Source organism: Crocuta crocuta, unplaced genomic scaffold (genome assembly GCF_008692635.1).
Source record: "Crocuta crocuta isolate KB4526 unplaced genomic scaffold, BGI_CrCroc_1.0 scaffold113, whole genome shotgun sequence".
NCBI lineage: Eukaryota > Metazoa > Chordata > Mammalia > Carnivora > Hyaenidae > Crocuta > Crocuta crocuta.
Window position 1 is genome coordinate 8,846,047 of NW_027530368.1, and position 24,442 is coordinate 8,870,488.

The 24,442-nt window shown below is 41.0% G+C and overlaps 1 long non-coding RNA gene across 1 annotated transcript in view; it reads left to right on the forward strand.

Annotated features, from left to right (window-relative positions):
• The first annotated feature begins 946 nt into the window (after positions 1 to 946).
• Positions 947 to 24,442, forward strand: part of LOC144233351 (uncharacterized) — a 48,764-nt gene continuing 25,268 nt past the window's right edge. The window contains exons 1-3 of the long non-coding RNA XR_013335646.1: positions 947 to 986; positions 11,892 to 11,965; positions 23,766 to 23,872. This is a non-coding gene — a long non-coding RNA (uncharacterized LOC144233351). The remainder of the gene's footprint in view (positions 987 to 11,891; positions 11,966 to 23,765; positions 23,873 to 24,442) is intronic.

Genomic DNA, 24,442 nt, shown 5'->3' on the forward strand with positions numbered 1-24,442 from the left:
CATGTTGAAGCTGTAAACTAGAACTTTTTTTTTCATGTTGTGCACACTCAGATTTTCCTAAATTTTACACATCTAGTGATACCTCACATTGTGTCTAGTTATGCAACATCCACTCAATAAAAATGTATTGAGGTCCAGCACTGTGCCAGGTACCATGCCAGAGTGTGAGGATAACACAGTGATCTGCCCTCATAAAGCTTACAGTCAAACAGAAGAGAGGGGCTTTAAGCAATCATAGTTCGGAGAATTCCGGTGTATCTGCCACTGATCTCAAATCCCAAGTCAGTTTGAACGTCCCTGACTGCGAACACGTCACTGTCCCGGGAGACCTCTCTTAGGGAAGCTGCGCCTCCCCCGGGAATGCAGACACGCGAAGGTGTGGAGCAAGTGCGCTTGCGCAGAGCTGCAAGCCACACCCCTCTCCCTCTGCCTGCCATTTCACGGCAGCCGCCCAACTCCAGCCGCCAACCGACACCTTCTCTGCTTCAAGGCTTCCCTGCCTGCTGTAGCTTGCCCTCCTAGATCAGGAACACCCAGCCCTGCCACCAGCAAAGGTCTTCAAGCAGTGACTGACAGGAGCTGGTGTACAAATACCCCCGCAACCTTGCCTCTTGGGTAGCTTCTGTAGAAGGTACATTTTCTGCGCTGGCCTCCACTGTTCCTGAGGGAGGTCTAGCTCCCTTGACACATTCGAGCAGCTTGCTTGATAAAGCGCACGTGTTGGCTGCCTTCCCCCTCACATCTCCCTCCCTCCCTCTCCTATAGCCGTTTCCTAGAACCGTCTCCTCAGTAATGTACTTGCACTCAAGTCCCTGCTTCAGGGTCCGCCCTGAAGCAGTAGCAAAGAGCCTGCCTGAAGCATGCTGCGTTATTAAATTAGTCGGCACTTACCCGCAGCTTCTGAGCCCCGACTGCTTCATGGTTCTTACTCAATTTACTAATTTTCAGTCTCTTTAAGGAAAGAAAGGTGGGAGCGTCTCCACATGGTGAGTCTTTTGAGTCAAGTTCATTTGTTCCTCTGAGCCACCATGTCATGAAGTTTGCCGTCCTGGGCACACAAAGTCTCTTCTCTTTGTTCTGACACCTATTTCCTGCTGTTCTGTCCCTTGGTGAACAGAGGCCTGGAAGGGGGAGAAGGATGGGAATGGGGTGGAAAAGTCCCCTGGAGTGCTCTCTCAACAATAGGCAAGGGACTGATCAGTCCAAAAATAGCATTCTGGAGTGACACAGGAACAAAGTACTTTTCAGGAAGGCCATGTGGCATCAGCATTCTCCATTCCTGTTTGGAACTCTCAAGATCTACCAACATTTCTGTTGTTTGCATCCACCAAGAAGCCACCAAAGCCCTCTGCTCTGCTGTTTATTTCAGGATGTCTAAGTTAGCAAGAATCAAACAATTTGATCAATTTAAGTCAGAGGACGGGGTTTAGGAAGGATGCAGGGGAGTCTGAGGAAATAGCCAAGCTGGGGAAGAGAAGAGACCCAGTTGGGCCTTGGGAGTGATAGAAACCCCTCACAATGGACTCTGCCCCTTTTTTATGCTGCTTTCTGTAAACCGACTTACAGCTTCTCTCCTTTAAAGACTATTTTTCTCCAGGTTTTCTCCCAATTGTTATAGGTAACAAATATATGGTTTCAGGAGAAAGGGATGTTTGAAAGTGCCTAGCCGTCCTCAGACACTCAGCTCCCATGCACCCACATGGTCTTACTGGCTGCTCACTTCTGACTGGTCACAGCATCCACTCAGGTGGGGTCAGTGCCCAGCTATGCCACTTAACATGGTAAGTGGTGAGCTCATCAAATCATTATGAATGTGGAGTGACAGGCTTTAGACTGAGCTTCCTAGAGCAACTCCCAGACCCCAGCAAAAGAGCAGACCTGATGTAGGAACTGCTACCCACCCCAGAGCCACTCTGGCTCCCCCATCCATCAGTGCCATCAAGATGGAGCCCACTTAGCCAAACTGCTTACTCATGTAATTCCTAAAGTTCCACACAGGATGATCCGGTCGGGATAATCTACACCACCAATTGTATACCCTTTCTGCAGAGGAAGCTAGGAAATGTAGTTTGGTTTGTTTGATCATGGTTTTTGGAACTTGCCTTGAGGTGGCAAGATTCATAAAATATGGCACATCAAAATGTGGAAATATTCACAAGATTTGGGCAGCCACACCTGACAGATGTCCATTATAACCCACAAGGCAGGAAAAAAAATCCCACAAGTTATACAGCTTTTAGCATCAACCACCAAAGAAAGACTAGGCTATTTCCATTCTAGTCTCAAAATCCCAGGAAACAGATCATTGGCCCAAACCATCAAGGGCCCCTCTGAGACAGTCACAGGGCCATGGAAGAACATGACTGCTTCTGAGGGAACGATGTATTTAGTATTAAGGGGGTGACGGGGTCGGAGATGGACGAAGGACAGCATTCTGAAAAATAGAGGTTCGAGGTAATTCAAAATAATAAGTAATCACAAGATTAGTTGAATACTATATAAGGGGTTGTCAATGGATTCAAATTCAAAAATATTTCAGTAAACTGGGTGTCAACAAATATGAATCTCCCAATTAAAGGTGAACACTGGGGAATAGAACACAAATGAAAAATGAATACATGCTAAGAAGCTAATCATCATTAGGCATTAGGGAGATTCAGATTAAAGCCACAAGAAGACACCACTACACACCCATTAAAACAGCTAAGGTTAAAAAGCCAAATATTGGTGAGGTGGTGGAATAACAAACTGTCATACTTTGCTGGTGGGAGTACAGATACTTTAAAAAGCAATATGGTGTACAAACTCCCAGTTATAAAATAAATAAGTCACAGGGATGAAAAGGACCACACCAAGAATACAGTTAATGCAATAACTTTCATGTGATGACAGATGGTAACTACACTTACCATGGTGAACATTTCACAATGTGTGTTTAAGTGTCAAATCACTGTTACACACCGAAAATAAATATAACATTGTATGCCAACTACACTTCCATTAAAAAAATAAATTAAAAAAAAATTTTTTTAATGTTTAACAATATGACTATTTCTCATGAATTTAAATATACACTCACCATGTGGCCTAACAATTCTACCCCCAAGAGAAATGAAAGCATATGTCCATACAAAAATGTATATGTGAATATGCATAGATACCAGCTTCACTCATGATAATCATAACTGGAAAGAGTCCAGATGTCCACCATCTGGTGAAGTGATAAACAAACTGTGGTATGTCCATACTCCGGAGCACTACTCAGCAATGAAAAGGAATGAGCTACTGATATACACTGCAACATGAATGAATGAATCTCAAATGCATTATGCCAAATGAAAGAAGCCAGTCTCAAAGGCTACAAACTGCCTCCCTTTTGTATGGGATTCTTTTTAACAGGCAGAACTATGGTGACAGTGGTGGTCAGGGGCCATGAGGTGAGGGAAAGGGATGGATCACAAATGGGAAAGAAAAAACTTTAGGGAATGATGGACATGCTCTATACCTTGATTTTGATGCTGGCTATGCAGGTGTGTATACATTTATCAAAACTCATTAAATTGTGCACCTGAGATGGGTAATTTTCATGTTATAAAATTATACTTTTTAAAAAATGTTTTACTTTTTTTTGAGAGAAAGCACACATGCAGGGAGGGGCAGAAAGAGAAAGGGGCAGTGGATCTGAAGGGGGCAGCTGACAGTGATGAGCCTGACGTGGGGCTCAAACTCACGAATCTCAAGATCACAACCTGAGACACAGTCCAAAGCTCAGCTTACTGAGCCACCCAGGCATCCCCGTGTTATATAAATTATACTTCAAGAAAGCTGACAAAAACAAAAACAAAAAAACCAAACTGCTCACCTTTTCCTGATCTTTCCAAAGTCCTCCTGTTCCTGCCTGTGCTTTGTATGCAGTATGGGGTATCCTTTTTTGAGTTGTGTTTTTTTCCAATTGTTATTCGAATCCTTAATCTTTCCAGCTAAAATGCAAGTAACTCGGAGGGAGTTACTGAAACCTGACCTAAGCTAATTTGGTTGTACACAACATTGCTTGTTTTTCATGGAAACAGTAGCTACTGAAGAAGTCAGACGTGGGTGAGGATTCACAGCTTCCCCACACCGTCCCCATCCCGTTATGCTGATGGGAAACCTCAAACCAAACTCTGCCACATATACACACATTTACTAAAAAACACCTTAATTACAAACACAAAGCCTTTCATAAACCCTGTTCAATAAGCCCGGTGAAGTTAGCTTGCTACCCTTTGAAGTGCTTTGACCACCCCCTCACGTGAAAGATTTATCTGAGAAAGACAAGACAGCATTTCAGAAGCAAGATTCTGATACCTGCACAGGTGGCATTAGGTAACCAGACATCCTCCTAAAGCAGTAGCTGGACATAAGACCATTTAAGGATCAAGCTCCTGTTGCCTGCTGTAAGGATGCAGGCTGCAGGCTGTAATCAGTTTTTCTCCCCTGTTTATGCAAGTAGCTCTGAAACATTTTAGCCCATCTACACATGCACCTCAGATATATTCAGTTCATCAAATTAAGGCCTACTTTTATTATGTAGGCTACTAGCTACTACTTTCACTGATATAACCCCTTTTTGACATTCACTATGCTAATTAGTGAAGCATATGGTATTGAGCAAGGTATGGATAGTATTAGTGCTTTGGTAGCCGCCTGAGCTTCCTGACTGGGATGAACCTGGCTGCGTCCTGGACTGTGTGTTCTTTTTTCTTTCTTTTTCCTTCTAAGATTTTATCTAACTTCAAGTTAGTTAACATATAGTGTATTATTGGTTTCAGGAGTAGAATTTAGTGTTTCATCACTTACATACAATACCCAGTGCTCATCACAAGTGCCCTCCTTAGTACCATCACCCATTTAGCCCCCACCCCCACCCCACATCCCCATTTGCAACCTTTAATTTGTTCTCTATACTTAAAAGTCTCTTAATGGTTTGCCTCCCTCTCTGTTGTTATCTTATTTTTTCTTCCCTTCTACTATGTTCATCTGTATTTCTTAAATTCCACATATCAGTGAAATCATATGGTATTTGTCTTTCTCTAACTGACTTATTTCACTTAGCATAATATATTCTAGTTCCATTCATGTCATGTATACACACACACACACACCCCAACACACCAACCACCTCTTTTTTATTCATTCATCAGTTGATGGACATTTGGGCTTTTCCCATAATTTGACTATTGTTGATAGTGCTCCTATAAGCATTGGGGTGCATGTGCCCCTTCAAATCAGAATTTTTGCATCCTTTGGATAAATACCTAGTAGTGCAATTGCTGGGTCGTAGGGTAGTTCTATCTTTAACTTTCTGAGGAACCTCCATACTGTTTTCCAGAGTAGCCGCGCCAGTTTAAATTCTCAACAGTGTAAGAGGGCTCCCCTTTCTCCACATCTTTGCCAACATCTCTTGTTTCCTGAGTTGTTAATTTTAGCCATTCCGACGGGTATGAGGTGGTATCTCATTGTGGTTTTGCTTTGTATTTCCCTGTTGATGAATGATTTTGAGCATTTTTTCATGTGTCTATTAGCCACCTGGATGTCTTCTATGGACAAATATCTGTTCATGTCTTCTGCCCATTTCTTAACTGGATTATTTACCTTGGGGGTGCTGAGTTTAATAAGCTCTTTATAGATTTCGGATACTACCCTTTATCTGTTATGTCATTTGCAAATATCTTCTCCCATTCCTTATGTTGCCTTTTAGTTTTGTTGATTGCTTCCTTCACTCTGCAGGAGAGTTTTATTTTGGTGAAATCACAATAGTTCAACTTGCTTTTGTTTTTTCTTCTGGTGGAGACATGTCCAGTAAGAAGTTGCTATAGCCAAAGTCAAAAAGGTTTTTGCCTTTGTTTTCCTCTAGGATTTTGATGGTTTCCTGTCTCATATTTATGTCTTTCATCCATTTTGAGTTTATTTTTGTGTTTGGTGTAAGAAAGTGGTCTGCTTTCATTCTTCTGCATGTTGCTCTCCAGTTTTCCCAACACCATTTGTTGAAGAGACTTTTATCCATTGGATATTCTTTCCTGCTTTGTCAAAGATGAATTGACCATATAGTTGTAGGTCCCTTTCTGGGTTCTCTATTCTGTTCCATTGATCTATGTGTCTATTTTTGTGCCAATACCATACTGTCTTAATGACTACAGCTTTGTAATGTAGCTTGAAGTCTGGAATTGTGATGCCTCCTGCTTTGCTTTTCTTTTTCAACAGTACATCAGCCATTCAGGGTCTTTCTGGTTCCATACAAATTTTAGAATTGTTTGTTCTAGCTCTGTGAAGAATACTGGTGTTATTTTGATAGGGGTTGCATTGAATGTGTAGATTGCTTTGGGTAGTATTGACATTTTAACAGTATTTGTTCTTACAACCCATGAGCATGGAATATTTTTCCATTTCTTTGTGTCATCTTTAATTTCTTTCATAAGTGTTCTATAGTTTTCAGAATCTAGATCTTTTGCCTCTTTGGTTAGGTTTATTCCTAGGTATGTTATAGTTTTTGGTGCATGGGATCAATGCTTTGATTTCTCTTCCTGCTTCTTCATTATTGGGGTATAGAAATGCCACAGATTTCCATATGTTGATTTTATATTCTGTGACTTTGCTGAATTCATGTGTCAATTCCAACAATTTTGGGGGTCTTTTAGGTTTTCTACATAGAGTGTCATGTCATCTGCAAATAGTCAAGTTTGACTTCTTCCTTGCCAATTTGTATGTCTCTTATTTCTTTTTGTTGTCTGCTGTGGCTAGGGCTTCCAGTACTATGTTGAACAACACTGGTGAGAGTGGACATTCCTGTCATACTCCCGACCTTAAGGGGAAAACTCTCAGTTTTTCCCCATTGAGGATATTAGCTGTGGGTCTTTTGTTTATGGCCTTTATGATGTTGAGGTATGTTCCTTCTTTCCCTACTTTCTTGAGGGCTTTTATCAAGAAAGGATGCTGTATTTTGTCAAACGTTTTTTCTGCATCTGTTGAAAGTATCATGTGGTTTTTATCCTTTCTTTTATTAATGTGGTGTAGCACGTTGATTGATTTGCAGATATTGAACTGTGCCTGCAACCCAGGAATAAATCCCACTAGTTTGTGGTGAATAATTAATTCTTTTAATGTACTATTGGATTCTATTTGCTAGTATCTTGTTGAGAATCTTTGCATCCATGTTCATCTGCTGTGAGCCTTGTATGTCTACCCTTATAGGTTAAGGATCTTTTGTCCGTAAGCTGCTTTCAGAATTCTCTCTTTATTTTTGTCTTTTGCATGTTATGAAAGCTTGTTACGTTTCCTGCTCCTGAGAGTAATGCTATATTAAGAAGGAGTCGTACACTGTCCAGGGCCTGACACTTCAGGAAGTATTCCTGGTGTATACCGTGTGCACTCTGCTATTATGATTTGGCTGCTCTTCCCCCAGGTCAGTTCTCTGCAGAGTTCCTCCTTGCTTACAGTGGGGAGTGTTTGGACCTTTAACTAGGTGTGCTTTTATTTGTTTCTTAAAATAAGCCTGATTTAAATTTAAAAAAAGAGAGAGAAAAGGAAAAGGAACAAACAAAAAACCAGACAACCAAAAGAACGAAAACTATAAGCCTGATTAAAAAAAAAAAAAAAAGAAAGAAAGAAGAAAAGAAAAGAATTTTAAAAGCCTGGTCCTATTTCCACCAGAACTGAAGCTGATGCTTTGGAGCACTATATGATCAGTAGATGTGGTGTATGCAGGGTATCTGTGTTGGTCCTCTGGGGGAGAAGCCCCCTGCATTGGCTCACAGTCAGACCTGCCCTAGTAAAGATGCCCCTGCAGGGTGCAGAGGGTGGAGTTTGGTGTAAGTGGCTCCAGACTCCACTGGGGGCACTGTGTTGTTCAGTTAAGTCTCACCATTCTGTTGAGGGCCATGGGAAGATGGGCTCAGCTAGCTCTCTCCCCGCTGGGGTGGGAGGATCAGACCAGCTGGTGGTCAGGAGACCCGCACAGACAGGTGAACAGTCTCCCCTCCTGTCTACTAGGTTTCCATCAGATCCCTGTCCTCAGTCTATCTGTGACCTGGCTGTGGACAAGGCAGGCACCACAGCTCTCCTGTGTTTTATCTCCGACGGGTGGCTGGGATTCAAAACTCCAAATCTTGAAAAACCAGGCAGTGCACCAACTCACTCCCCACTATGGAGGAAAGGCTTGCAACGCTCGCCCTGCTGCCATTCTGTCCCAGAAAAGCAGTCACACAGCTGCCTGGTGCCTGGAGTTTATGGTGAAGTGCAGCTAGAAGCTGTGACCAGGTTATCCACCCTCTGCATGTGCCTCTGTCTTTTGCTGTTGAATAGCTACTCAAAGGCACCAGCTGAGTCTTTTGTCCTTGGAGAGACAGTATACCCTCTTCCAAATGCTCTGCAGGAAAGGAACACCTCTCTCAGTGTGACCCAGGGGATCCCCACACCACACTGTCCACTGTTTGCCTGGGGCCTCCGCCCCCCTTCTCCCCAGGAGCACCACCGCCTGCCCTGATCAACTCCTGCAAATGGCACTAACTTCCAAAACCTCAGAATTTGAGCTTGCTGTTTACAAAAACTTGTGATAGTCCATTCCTCCAGATTCCCCAGTCAATGGTTTTGGGGAAGTGCTTTTCTTGCATGAACCCAACACAAATGTCTCTTTCCCCCTTTCTCCTCCTCTCCACAAAAAAGGCTCCCTACCCTCTATGGCACCTTGCCTTTTCTCTCCCCCAATTTATCTCTCCACACTGTACTTTCTAGGTTCTCTCTCAAATTATGCAGATTGTTCTCTTAATCCTCAGGTGGATTTCCTAGGTGTTCAAAATGATTTGATGTTGAACTAGCTGTGTTGGAGGGAGCAGGCAAGCCCAGGGTCCCCCTACTACTCCACTATCTCAAATCCCCCCCTGAACTGCTCTGGACTGTGTGTTCTTGGCAAGAGCTGCTACCCTGGAAGTTGGAACTTAAAACAAATAGCACAGACTTAAGATTCTCTTGTCTATGCTGAGCTTTTTGGAAATAAATTATAGCCATCTTTCCAAAACCATATCCTCTCTTCCTTTAAACATTTCATAAAAATTTTTACTTCTAATAGATGCTTAGTAACTGCCAATGACTATAAGCCAAGCAAATTAAGAATGAAGGGTTTTTAAGTAGGAAGGCAGAAAGGCAGGGAGGCAGGAAAGAAGGAAGGAGAGAGGGAAGGAAGGAAGGAAGGAAGGAAGAAAGAAAGAAAGAAAGGAAGCCTTCTGGCCTCCAGCATCTCCTTGTCTTTGAAGGTGTAGACACTCAGCCCTGGGCTATGCCTCAGTTTCTAGTGTAGCTTTTTGGGAAGCTTTTGGGGCTGGTGGGTTTTTAAATATCCAAAAGTTAGGAGATGATGTGGTCTGTGAAAAGACTAAGTCATTCAGTGTAAATAAAACTGGGGAATTTCTGGAGTGAAAAATAATTTCCAGAGGCTGATTAACAGCCTAAAATTAGTCAGATTAGCCTTCAGAAGCAAGGCTCCTCCAGATCACTGAGTTTGCTGTTTCAAAGAAGCTCCACTCCCCCCACCCATCCCAGTCTCCCCCAAGTAATTTCTTCTACAAGACCAGTCCCAGTGGCCATGGAATTGGAGCCATGGGGGCGCTGAATTCAAAGGCAAGAAGTGATAATGTGACTAGACAGGGAGCCAGGCTTCTGACCCCAAGTACCACCCTGTGCCCTGCACTTCTGATCATTTCTAGTTTATCTTTTTACAGCAGCAGGGCACAAGTTTTGGAATTCAAGTTGTGACCTACCACTCTCTAGGTCTCTAGTCTTGGGCAAATTATTTAGCCTCTGTGAATCTCAGGTTCCTCATGTGTAAAGAAACAAAAACAAAAAATAAACAATTAAAACAAAAAACAAGCAAACAGATAAATAAATAAGCAAACAAAGCCCAGTACCTACCTGTCTACAGTGGCCACTCGATATATTTCGTTGCCTGCTACCCATCCCCCTGCTTTAACAGCGTCCATTAATCTTTAGCAGAACAGCTCCTTACCACTCTTGGCCTATGTGGCTTTGATAAATCCACCACCATTGAACTGATTGTCACAGGTCAAGATCTGACCTATCAGCATATTCTATCCTGGTACTGCAGTGAACTTAGTTAGGAATTCATTACTCACTGAGACTCAGTCCTAAAACTTATGTTGGAACCATTGGACCTACATTCTCTCTCTTTCATGAACTTAAAGCTGATAATGATGTGGACCTAGTGGTGCTGGGGTCACCATGTGGAAAGAGGCTGCCTAAGAACAACCCAAACAAGAAAGAAGAGCACCAAATCCTGTTAGCTTGAGCACTTGAGTAGAGCAGGGTCTGAAGCAAGTCCTACCTAAGGACTGTTTGGCTCAAATCAGTTTGTTGTGGGTCCTTTATTATCTAAAAACCAAAATACCATAGACTCTGAATCCTAATGCCTGATTTGAAATTGTGGTTCTTTCTGTGACTCATTAGCTGTGTGAGCTTGGGTTGTTTACTTACTATCTGTGCCTCAATTTCCTCACTAATAAATGGAATTTTTTTAACATTTATTCATTTTTGAGAGAGAGAAAGAGATAGAGTGCAAGTGGAGGAGGGGCAGAGAGAGAAAGAAACACACAGAATCCAAAGCAGGGTCCAGGCTCTGAGCTGTGAGCACAGAGCCTGACGCAGGGCTCGAACCCAGTGAGATCATGACCTGAGCTGAAGTCGGGCGCTTAACTTACTGAGACACCCAGGTGCCCCATAAATGGAATATTAAAACATCACCATCAAAGGTTATTGTGAGGATAAAATGAGTGACTACATATAAGGCATTTATAACAGTACCTGGCACAGGTATATTGAAAATATGCTATTTTATTACTATAACAATTACCATTATTGCTATTATATAGTAATGACTATGACCATTATTATTTTTTTAAATTGTTATCTCATAGATTTATAGGGTTTGGAGAAATACGGCCAATGAGTTTGAGTGAAATTAAAAATTATCCTGGTTGGGGTGCCTGGCTGGCTCTGTCAGTAGAGTGTGCGACTCTTGACCTCAGGTTTATGAGTTCAAGCCTCACACTGGGTGTAGAGATTACTTAAAAAGAGAGAGAGAGAATTGTCCTGGTTAAGGCTCACAGAAGGTAGGAGTCTTGAATTTTATCCAGCTCAACTTAAGTCCCATTTAGCCTTATTGTCTTTTTTACTAGACAGATCAAACTGCTAGAGCAAGGTCAGGCCATAGAGGCATTTAGGATATATCTTTTTTGTTTTTAAGTGTTTTATTTATTTCTGAGAGAGAGATAGCATGAGGGGGGGAAGGTCAGAGAGAGAGGGAGACACAGAATCTGATACAGCCTCCAGGCTCTGAGCTAGCTGTCAGCACAGAGCCCAATGGGGGACTCAAACCCACACACCATGAGATCATGACCTGAGCCGAAGTCGGATGCTTAACCAACTAAGCCACCCAAGCGCCCCTAGGATATATCTTAATGAAAGACAGAATGTTGTCAAGACCCTGATGATATCTGTATGGATAAGATTCAGAACTCTGGGTCAAGTTAGGCATCATATTTGACTAGCCAGGTAAACAAAACTTCAGTAAGAAAATAAGATTTGAGCATGGTTTGGAGTAGAGCCTTAGTCTTCCAGGAAGTGTTTCCTAGGGACAGGCCAACAGCTAGTACAAAGGTCTTACCAGGCATTTTGGAGGGACAGCTGTATTAGCGTGGGTATTTGTAGGAGATGAGGGCAGAGAAGCAAAAGGGCCAGGTCATGTGGAAGCCATATTTACTCAGTTTTTTTTTTTACTCACTGTGAAATGGGGACCCAAAGCAGGGTTTTGGGCAAAGGAGTGACATTTAACTTTTATTTTAAAGGTCACCACAGTTCCTGTATTCAGAGAGCAAGAGTGGAAGCAGGGAGACAAGTCAAAGAGCTGTTCAATATCCAGGTGAGGGATAACACACCTCTCAGCATGTTGGCCCTGTTCTCTCAGACCAGCTTTCTCCTGATGAAGAAACTGTGTCTGCTGGTGGCTTCAAGGCTTCCAACCTCACAGCTTGTGACCAGGGAGCAAAGGCCTCCTTTCCTTTCCTTCTCAATTGCCTTAAAATAAATAAGTAAAACCTAGAGAACACATGCACCTACTCTGCCTTCTACTTGCCACCCTTCCACAGGTCTAGCACACAGTTGGTCTTCCCTGAATGCATTTTGGAAAATAAGTAGCACAAAAACACACAGATCTGATACTTAATTGGTTTTATGGGATGGATTATAATGCACTGTTAGATCCTCTTGCTTTTTCCACCTTACAACCAATGGTCACATGTGCAAATTTACCAGATGAATTTCATAGGAATGGCCAATTACTCTGAGAAGTGTATAGCCATAGCCAGAAAACTGGATTCCTGGCCTTGTTAATGTCATCTTCTCATTGAATTATTCTTTCCTAGATAATGAGAAGAATATATAGTCTGAATCTTAGGCAATATATTTTGAATCTCAGGCAATAGTATGATACCAATGCAAGTAGGAAGCCACTTTCAAATATTTTATTAACATTTTTATTCAAAAGAATAAGGACAGAATCATCAAGTGAAGCATAGAATACATGGAAATGAAGAATACTTAAATCAGACCCTGCGAACCAGTAGCTCAAGAATATGGGGTGCTTGAGTGGCTCAGTCGCCTAAATGTCCGACTTTGGCTCAGGTTCTCACAGTTCCTGGGTTTGAGCCCCGTGTTGGGCTCTGTACTGACAGCTCAGAGCCTGGAGCCTGCTTTAGATTCTGTGTATCCCTCTCTCTCTGCCCCTCTTCCACTCATGCTCTGTTTCTGTCTCAGTCATAAATAATCATTTTTTAAAAAAAGAATCTGATATATATACACACATATATATGTATATATATGTGTATATATATATATATATCTTACTTGGCCTGCACAGCAGTGGCCCACTCATTGACTTTAATTTTTTAAAATAGTGAGTTGATATGTAAAAGTATGGATTTTCATATGAAGTCAGATCTCTTTCCCATAGTTTAAAATACTAAACTATGTGGCAGTGTTGAGCCACAGTTCTCTCAAGGCCCTGATCAGCTGTGTTTCCTTGAGCAGGATTTATAACACTCTCCACACATGTTCTGTTTCTGAAATTTACCAAATTTCCTTAATGCTCCATTTTAAAAATGGAACTTGCAATCTCTAATTTTAAGAGTATTTTCTGAGGCCCTACACAAAGCAAAATCCAGAATAGTGTTCTAGAACTAACATGGAAAAAAAATTCAAACCATGAAATGTAGAACAGAGTAAGAACAGAGAAGTTTCAAATTGGGATAAAACAGGCTAATGTGTTCATTTTGGCACATCTTCCACAACTGGGGCCTTTAGCCATGCCAAATCACAGAGATAAATTTAGAATCATTCAAAACCATTAGGATTACTAGTTCCTACATAAGAAAAACAGGATTAATAAACTCCTGCTTAAGTAGAAATAAGTTCTTTGGCCTATGTCTGCTATTCTACACCAGAATTGCAAAATTCCTAGTGTGGATACATCATTGCCAGGAATTGGAGGTGACCCAAGCTATAAACCAAAAATTGGAAGGGATCACACTAATTTGTGAAACCCAGTACTGAACTAAAACCAAACTTTTTTTTAATTGTAGACTCACTCAGAAAGATTTCTATGAAAGTCAATAAAATCCAATTAACTAGTATGAACTATAACTGAACCAGTGTTTTCTAAAAACAGTAAAACCAGAATATTAGAATATTGTCTCAACCAAACCAGTGTTTTGTCTGTTTGCATATGAAATCAGGAAAGTATTTTTATTTTTTTAAATTTTTTAATGTTTATTTATTTTTGAGAGACAGACTGACAGAGCACAAGAAGGGGAGGGCAGAGAGAGGGAGACACAGAAACTGAAGCAGGTTCCAGTCTCTGAGCTGTAGGCCCACAGCCTGATGCCAGATAGAACTCACGAACTGGGAGATCATGACCTGAGCTGAAGTCAGATGCTTAACTGACTGCACCACTAAGGCACTCCTCCTTGACTAAGTATCTTTAAAGGCAATCATACTTTGGTCCTGGCTACTGTGCACATCAAAACTACAGGAAACACATTTCAATCAGTTATGAACTCTTTCCAATTCTGGCAGACACTCCTAGTTGTCAACCAAATACCCATTCCTCCTATTTCTTTAACAAAACCCAGATTTAGTCAAGAAGACAATCTACCCAACTTCCTTTTCCTAGCCTCCTTTACAACCCAGTGTGCCCACATGTCTTTGTTTCAAACTATGAGATTTAAGCAGACATTATATGGCACTTCCAGGAAACCTTGTTGTCATGGACCCATTCTACATTCTTCCATCCTGGATTTCAAGTACATAGCTAGAGTTCTAATCATAAGACAAATTTATTATTTTTTATATTTATTTATTTGGGCAGGGAAGCACAAGCAGGGGTGGGGCCAAAAGGAGGGGACAGAGGATCCAAAGCAGACTCTGCACTGACAGGTTGACGGCAGCGAACCCCAAGTGGGGCTCAAACTTATGAACCATGAGATCATGACCTGACCAGAAGTTGGATGCACAACTCACTGAGCCACCCAGGCACCCCCTTAAGACAAATGTAAAGATGGAAGCTATACACTAAGGATGACAAAATGGAAATCAGGACATGGAGACATTGTTGATATCCTATGGGTCCTTTCCAGCTCCTGACTTCTTTCACATGAGAGTTAAATAAACTTGATTGTGTATGAGCCATTGTTTTGATGGCTTTCTGTTATACATAGCTAAATCTAATCGTAACTTATAAATTAAGTATGCTACCATTATAGAAAATAACTCAGTACATCTTTTTATATAACAAATATTCGCTGAATACCTATTATGCATCATGCATTGGACTAAGGATACTGATATATTTCCAGTTCTCATGGAACACAGAGGAAAGAAAATTTGGCTAGGTGATTAAATCCTAGACTCATATTCACTGTTGATTAATAAAGTCCTTGAGCTTGGAGAAGCCTCTCCACTTCTCTAAGCTTCAGTTTCTTCATATGTAATATGATGGAGTTTGACTAAGTTTTTCTAAGGTCATTTCCAGCTCTCCCATTGTATGATTCAGTTAGTTTCCACAAAAAGTCAATCATTTTCTCACCATCCAATAGAAACCTATCTCACCCTCAGTCCCAGAAGTCAGTAAATATGATCCTAATTGACCCCCTCCAACCACAGTGAATAAGCCCAAAGCTGGACAATTCTCCCTTCTGAAAATCTGAAATTGGAAGATTTCGACACTGAGTCAAGGCCATGTGGAATGGGGGTCAGAGTAGATGGCATGGCAAACCAGAATCATGTGTGAGCCAATGTGTGGGGAGCAGAGGCACATGAGGAAGCAGGAAAAGTTGCCTGCATAATGAAGCAGGAATCTGCAAAGGAAGAGCAGACATGAAAATCCAAAAGTACCAAACTAGCAGCCTGATGAGGCAGATCTAGTCCTTAGTTGGCTCACAGCATTTTTAAAAATGTGTATTAGTTGTCAAGATCTTCAAAAGAGGAAGTTTTGCATAAAATTCTGAATTTCCAGCTTTCATGGCTACAAGAGACCAGAGCAGAGATCTCTAAACAAGGTGGTTTATGCCAGTGCCTCAACCTCCTCTTGTCTTGCACCTGTTCTCTGCCTTTGTTTCCTTCATTTCCCTTCCTCGCAGAGCCCTTGTTGGTATGTGAATTTGAGACTCTGTTCCAGGTAATGCAGCCTCATGAGAAAATGGCAAGCTCAGCCATGATTATCAAATCTCAGTATCCCCTGTGTTGCCTCAGCTCTACTTTAGTAGTTCTCCTAGGATATTTATAAGATTCCAGAGCCAGCAGTGAGGAAATGGCACAGTGACACCTTAGAACTCCCCCAAAGGTTTAGAAACTGTCAGAACCAGGTACTTCTGAAGTGGAAGGTTAGGGTAAGACTAAAAGGAATATTGGTTGACACCAGATTAAAAGCAGCCCACAGAGATGTCCACTTTGGCTAAGATGGAACAGCAAAGACCAGATTTACCCTCACAGCAGACAATTCACACAAAAAAATAGACACAATAGATGAAATAATTGTTCTCAAGATGTTGGATGTTAAGCAGCAAAGTACAGCCATCATGGAGAGACAGGAAATAAAGAAGACGTACTCTATGGCTATCCCAGCTTACTGTCTTGAGATAGTTTCTATTTCCACCCAACATTGGCAGAACACACATTCTTCTTTAATGCAAATAAGTCATATACCAAAATAGTCCATATTCTGGGCCGTAAAACAAGTCTGAAGGACTTAAGTCAAAGTATGTTCTGAGACCAAAATGAAATTAAAATAGAAACCAATAAGGAAAACATAGCTTACAAATCCCAAATATTTAAAAACCAAATAGTATGCTTCTTAACCCATGTGTCAAAGAAGAAATCAAAATTAAAAAGTATTTTGAACGGAAGAGAAATGAAAATACAATATCAGAATTTGTGGGATACAACTGAAGCAGAACTTAGAGGGAAATCTATAGCACCAAACGCCTAAATTAGGGAAAATAAAAACAAGTCTCAAATCAGCACCCTCAGCTTCCTTCCAACTTAAGAAACTGGAAAAAGAAGAGCAAATGAAACCCAAAGTAAACAGAAGAAAGGAAAGCATAATACCCAAAATTTTAAGAAATAATACTAATTCTACACACTCTTCAACCAAATTAAAGAGGAGGAAAGGAAACACATGAAGCCAGCCAAAGGCATTGTAAGAAAAGTATGCACCAGTGTTCCTTATGAACACAGATGCAAGTTTCTTAAAACACAATTTTAGAAAATTGATTCCGACAAAATATAAAAAGAATAATATATTATGACCAAGTGGTCTTTATCCCAGGATTGCAAAGCTGATTTAACATCTGTAAATCAATCCATATAATACATGACAGTAATATGTTACAGAAGAAAAAGCACGTAGCCATCTCAATAAGCAGGGGAAAAAAGCATTTAACAAAATCTACCTTTCATTTCATTTCAAAGTAGGAATAGATAGGAACTTCTGCAACCTGATTAAAAAAAAAAAAAAAAACTATGAAAACCCAACATAGTTGGTAGTGGTGAAAGACTGATTACCTTCCCCCTGACATCAGAACAAAGAAAGGCTGTCTGCTTTCACCTTATATTCAACATTGAACTGGAGGTTCTAGCCAGTGCAATAGGCAAGAGAAAGAAACAAAAGGTGTCCATACTGGAAAGAAAGAAGTAAAACTGTTTTTATTTACAGATGACATGATTGTCTATGCAGAAAATCCTATGCAATCTATAAGAAAAGCTACTGGAATTAATAATTAATGAGTTTGACAAGGTACTTGGGTGGCTCAGTCAGTTAATATCCAACTCTTGATTTCAGCTCAGATCATGATCTCACAGTTTGTGAGACTGAACCCCGCACTGGGCTCTGCACTGAGAGTGTGGAACCTGCTTGAGATTCTCTCCTTCTCTCTCTGCCCCTCCGCCACTGGTTGTCACTCCTTCTCTCTCTCAAAATAAATAAATTAATTTTAAAAAGAGAGAAACAGAATTTAAAATATAATACCAGTTATAATGCCATCTAAAAATATGAAATTCTTAGGGATAAATAAGGTAACATATGTGCAATGAAAACTAAAAAACATCATGGGGAAAATTGAAAGAATAATTAAATAGAGATATACTGTTTTCTTGCATTGGAATATTCAGTATTTAAAATTTTTTTAAATGTTTTATTTATTTCTGAGAGAGAGCGACAGCGTGAGCAGGGGAGGATCAGAGAGAGAGGGAGACCCAGAATTTGAAGAAGGCTCCAGGCTCTGAGATAGCTGTCAGCACAGAGCCCAATGTGGGGCTCAAACCCACAAACCGTGAGATCATGACCTGAGCCAAAGTTGGACGCTTAACCAACTGAGCTACCCAGGCACCACTGGAATATTCAGTATTGCTAAGATGTACATTTTTTCCATCATCTATAGGTACAATACTATCCTGTCAAACTCCCAGCAAGATGTTTACATTATGCATTATGTTATACATATATATGTATACATTTACATATATACTACCTTTACATTTTATATTATATTGTTAGCTTTTATGTTAATAATATAAATATGTTTTAAATTAACAAGCTGATTCTATAATTCATTTGGAAATGAAAAAGACCTGGAACAGCCAATTCGACTTTGAAATGTGGAAGACTTACACTATCTAACTTCAACACTTAGTATATAATTATAAAAATCAAGACTGTGTGGTATTAAGTTCAAGACAGACAAGTAGACCAACAAAATAGAAGAGAGTATACCAAACAAACAAACAAAAAAACTTGCAAAAGTACAAAGGCAATTTGATGGGGAAATCAAAATCTTTTTCATAAATGGTCCTCAGACAGATATCCACCTACAAAAAAATGGAACTTTGACCCACGCCTCATACCATATAGAAAAAATTAACTCAAAATGTATCACAGAGGCGCCTGGGTAGCTCAGTCGGTTAAGCGTCCGACTGCAGCTCGGGTCATGATCTCACAGTCTGTGAATTCCACCCCCACGGCAGGCTGTGTGCTGACAGCATGGAGTCTGGAGCCCATTTCAAGTTCTGTGTCTCCTTCTCTCTCTGCACCTCCCCCTCCCCCTGCTCACATTGTCTCTCTCTCTCTCAAAAATAAATAAATATTAAAAAATTTTTTAATGTATAATAGACCCAAATCTAAACAAGGCCCCAAAATATAAAACTTTTAGAAGAAAACAGGAGAAAGTCTTTGTGACTTTGTGACTTTAAGCAAGGATTTCTTAGGTACAACACCAAAAGCAAAAGTAATAAATTGGACTTCATCAAATTAAGAACATTTGCTCTTTGAAAGACATTGTTAAATAGACTGGGAGTAAATATATGTAAGTCACACATTTGAAAGAGGATTTGTATCTAAAATATATTAAGAAATCTTAAAACTCAGTAAGAAAACAAAGTAATCAAATTTCTTTTAAATGTTTTTATTTATTTCTAGGAGAGAGAGAGAGAGACAGCGTGAGCAGGGGAGGGTCAGAGAGAGANAGGGAGTCACAGACTCCGAAACAGGCTCCAGGCTCCGAGCTGGCAGTCAGCACGGAGCCCGACGCGGGGCTCGAACCCACAAACCGCCAGATCATGACCTAAGCGAAAGTCGGACGCTTAACCGACTAAGCCACCCAGGCGCCCCTCAAATTTTTTTTAAATGGGCAAAAGATCTGAACAGACAATTCACCAAAGAAGATATGCAGACGGCAAATAAGCACATTCGAAGATGCTCAACATCATTAGCCATTAGAAAATGCAAAATAGGGGTGCCTAGTGGCTCAGTTGGTTGAGCAACCGACTTCAGCTCAGGTCATGATCTCCTGGTCTGTGAGTTCAAGCCCCACATCAGGCTCCGTGTTGACAGCTCATAGCCTGGAGCCTGCTTTAGATTCTGTGTCTCCCTGTCTCTCTACCCTTCCCCTGCTCACATCCTGTCTCTCTCTCTCTCAAAAATAAACATTAAAATTTTTTAAAAAAATGCAAATTAAACCACAATAACATACTGCTATACACTTACTAAAATTTCTAAAATTTATTTTTTTAATTTTTTTAATGTTTATTTTTGACAGAGAGACAGAGAAAGAGACAGCATGAGTGGGGGATGGGCAGAGAGAGTGGGAGACATAGAATCTGAAGCAGCCTCCAGGCTCTGAGCTTTCAGCACAGAGCTCTACGCGGGGCACAAACTCAGAAGCCGTGAGATCATGACCTGAGCTGAAGTTGGACGCTCAACTGACTGAGCCACCCAAGGACCCCTAGAATGTCTAAAATTTAAATGACTGACCAAATCATGTGTTGGCAAAGATGTTGANAGCAACCGACTTCAGCTCAGGTCATGATCTCCTGGTCTGTGAGTTCAAGCCCCACATCAGGCTCCGTGTTGACAGCTCATAGCCTGGAGCCTGCTTTAGATTCTGTGTCTCCCTGTCTCTCTACCCTTCCCCTGCTCACATCCTGTCTCTCTCTCTCTCAAAAATAAACATTAAAATTTTTTAAAAAAATGCAAATTAAACCACAATAACATACTGCTATACACTTACTAAAATTTCTAAAATTTATTTTTTTAATTTTTTTAATGTTTATTTTTGACAGAGAGACAGAGAAAGAGACAGCATGAGTGGGGGATGGGCAGAGAGAGTGGGAGACATAGAATCTGAAGCAGCCTCCAGGCTCTGAGCTTTCAGCACAGAGCTCTACGCGGGGCACAAACTCAGAAGCCGTGAGATCATGACCTGAGCTGAAGTTGGACGCTCAACTGACTGAGCCACCCAAGGACCCCTAGAATGTCTAAAATTTAAATGACTGACCAAATCATGTGTTGGCAAAGATGTTGAACAATTAGAACGTTCTCATTCATTGCTGTTGGGAATGTAAAATGGTGCAACCACTTTGGAAAATACGATAGCAGTTTCATTAAAAATTAAACATGCACCTACCTTGTGGCCCACCCAAGAAAAATGAAAAACTATGTCCACACAACAACTTGCATATGAACGTGCATACCAGCTTTGTTTGTAATAACCCCAAACTGGACACAATCCAAATGCTCATCAACAAGTGAATGAATAAGCAAATTGTGGCACATGAATACAGTGAGATACTTAGCAATTAAAAACATGAGCTATTGACATGCTCAACGACATGGATGAATCTCAAAATAATTATACTGAGTGAAAAAAGCCAGAACCCCTTCCCCCCCACACACACAAAAGAGCACATAATGTTTGATTCAATTTATACAACATTTGAATAGAAAATGCAAAGTGATCTCTAGTAAAAGAAAGCAAATCAGTAGTTGTCTGGGGATGAGGAAGAAAGAGTAGGGGTAGTTAATATGTCCATTATCTTGGCTATGATGATTTCATGGGTGTATACATACTTATAAAATTGTACAGTGTAAATAAATGCTATTTATTTTATGACAATTACATCTTCATGAAAAAGTTTGATCCTTAGGTTCCTTTCCCAAGTCTATGCAGCTAGGCAACTGGTTTTCCATAACCCTGTCATTAGACTTAGGTTTCTTCTCTGGAGGAAGTTAACAGTCTGGGGACTAGAGGACAACAGGCACAAAAGATGGCAAGGGAATCTTTAAAACAAACAAACAGGAAAGTGTACATACTAAAGGCTGAGACTTTCAGCCCTCTAGCCCCACTTAGCTCCGAAACCCCGGCAAGCAGGCTTATCTCTTCTAGGCAGAAGACTGGAAAACTCTTCCCTGGGCAACCTTAGTGGCTCAACAGAGACAAACATTCTGACACTGCGGGTTCCCTAAAAAACAGCATAGCCAGATAACCTACCGTGAAGCTTGTAACAAGCCCCACCTGCAACATCGGAGCTTCCGGTTGGCGTTTTAACATCCCACCCTCACACATGAGCAGACAACTAAAATTAGAATTTGTTCTGAAAACATGAAGGGTTAGAAAAGGTGTTTGAACAGGCCACTAAGAAGCATTATCAGAAAATGGAGAAATTGTTGTATTCTTGAGGGAGTAGTCACTAGAAAATGCCAAAAACTTAAATTGCTCAAGAAATAACAATGTAAGCCCATTATTAGGACATGGAAAGATAAATATTAAAAGTAGTTGCCTCTTAGGGGCGCCTGGGTGGCTTAGTCGGTTAAGCGTCCGACTTTCGCTTAGGTCATGATCTCGCGGTTCGTGGGTTCGAGCCGCGCGTCGGGCTCTGTGCTGACAGCCAGCTCAGAGCCTGGAGCCTGTTTCAGTCTGTGACTCCCTCTCTCTCTGACCCTCCCCTGCTCACAGTGTCTCTCTCTCTCTCTCTCCTAGAAATAAATAAAAACATTTTAAAAAATTTAAAAAAAATTAAAAAATAAAAAATAAAAGTAGTTGCCTCTTGGGAAGGGAAAGTTCGGAGAGATGAGGGAACTGCTGTAGCAATGAGAATGATATGACCCTTGAATTTATGTGCCTATATAACTTGTAAAAACTGTGGGAAGGAGGGAGTGAAGAAAATCAATTAGAGATGAATAAAGCTCTTGAAAAGTCAATGAATAGGATGACACATGTCCCTGTTTGCCAGAGATATTCCCAGTTTTCATCTATCTGTAGTGCTTGTTCACTCACCAAATGTCTCCATGTGGCTAACTTTATGTGTCAGGCTGATGCCTCCTGAATTCACTCATCAACTTTAACATCACCGTAGCATGAGCCATGGTGTCCTCCTCCTGTGATCCAATAGGAAATACACAGTACCACCTGTGAAATATCTTTGCCAAAGAAACAAATATGAACTTAAATCCCATCAAGTCTCCCACCTGGGTTTCTCAAAACACACATCTTGGAACAGATAGTTCTTTCTTGTGTGTATAGGATGTTTAGCAACATCCCTGGCCTCTCGCCTTTTGATGATAATGGCACCACCCTGTTGTGACAACCAAAAGATTCTCCACACATTGCCAAATGTCCTTGAGGTAAATGGGATTGGGGATCTCCCCCTCACGAAGAATCAACTGCTCTACATCTAACTACCAATTTACAAGGCATGGGATGAAATAATATGTTAAAGGGTACCAGCAGGACACACCCAGCCAAATTCAGAATGTGGGAAATTCTGAAGGACAGATGACCCAGCTTCTTCAACAAACACAAAGTGCCAGGGATGTATGAGAAGAGGGACTACCAGAGTTTCAAAGCCCTTTTTAAAAAATCAACAAATGCAACGTGTGGATTTGTTTGGATCCTGATATAAATTGCAAGAAAGATATTTTTGACACAATTGGAGAAAATTAAGGAGGAGTTAGGTATTATGACACCAAGAAATATTGTTAATTTTGTGAGTGTAGTAATAGTTCTGTGGTTACATTATGTTTTTAAAGCTTTCTGTTAAACATACATATTGCTATATTAATAAAGTGGTGTGAAGTCTGTCTGGTTGCAAAGGAAGAAGGTGGGGAATAGATTAAGCAAGAACATCAGAACAAGGACAATTATTGAAACTGAGCGGTAGGTACATGGGTATTCATGTACGGTTGTCCCCCCTTATCCACAGGGAAAATGTTTCACATCCCCCTGTGGATGCCTAAAACCATAGATAGTACTGAGCCCTAGTCATACATACCTATGATAAAGCTTAATTAATAAAATAGGCATAGTAAGAAATTAACAATAATTGCTAATAGAATAATTATAACACTATGCTATAATAAAACTATGTGAATGTGGTCTCTCTGACTCTCTCAGAACATCTCATTGCACTGTACTCACCCTTCTCGTGATGATGTGAGATGATGACGTGAATGACGCAGGCAGGTGAGGTAGCTTAGACTACTACTCTTGACCTTCTGATGATTTATCAGGAGGGGTGTCCGCTTCCCACTGCAGTTGACCATGGATCAGTGAAACTGCCAAATCCAAACCACGGCTGGGTGGGGGCACTACTCTTCTTGGCTCTCTACTTTGTCTATGTTTGAAATTTTCCATAATAAAAACTTAAATGGGAGAAATAAAACCCAATAAATGAATAAAGTGTGGCTTAATGGGAAGCACATGGACCAGGAGTCTAGAGTCCGGGGTTTTATTCCCAGCTGCTCCACTAACCAATCTGGTCATTTTAAGCAGGGAAGTCGCTTCTCTGGCTTTTAGGATAAAGTTCATGAGTTAACAGATTTCTACGATCCCTTCCAGGTAAGGCTGTCAATGACTCCAGGACAAGACTTGAAAAAGTGAATTGAATAACAGCCCCAAGGACTCAGCAGTTTCAAAAGTCTGAATGTGCAATGAAGACACTGGCGGTGAGTTCTGGCCCCTGGATTTCCAGATTCCCTCCTAGGCCTCTTAAGTAGCTTAGAAGGAGCAAGATGAACTGCGTTGAAAGGTTGAAAACTTCTGAGTTAGCACCTGCTGAACAAGGCTTGCGTCAAACCCCCTCTTTAAGCAGCTGTGCCTGCAAGTTTGAGTAACTTGTCAGGGAAGTGTGAATTACAAGTCTGTATTACAATAGTGTTTATTTTCAGCCTTTCCAGAAAACAGTGGGAGATAGAGGGAACCATGAATAATAAAGCAGCAGGCATCTGAGGCAAACAAAAGTTTGCTTTTCCGAGTCTTTAACCACAGGTCAATTTCCCTGCAAACTTGTGTGAAGCCCTCTGTAGGTTTGGGGAGGTAGAGCAAACAGGAAGAGGGCAGGTGGAGAGGGGCGGAGGAGCTCAGAGGGGCAAAGGAACAAAGGAAGTCCTGGCCTCCCATTCCTCCCCCCACCCCCACCCAGGGCCAGGCCCTGCTGCAATGAAATGATTCACATGGGACTGACTTTGCAATGCCACAAAGGAAACCCTTATTAGAGAGCTCCCTGAAATACCCTT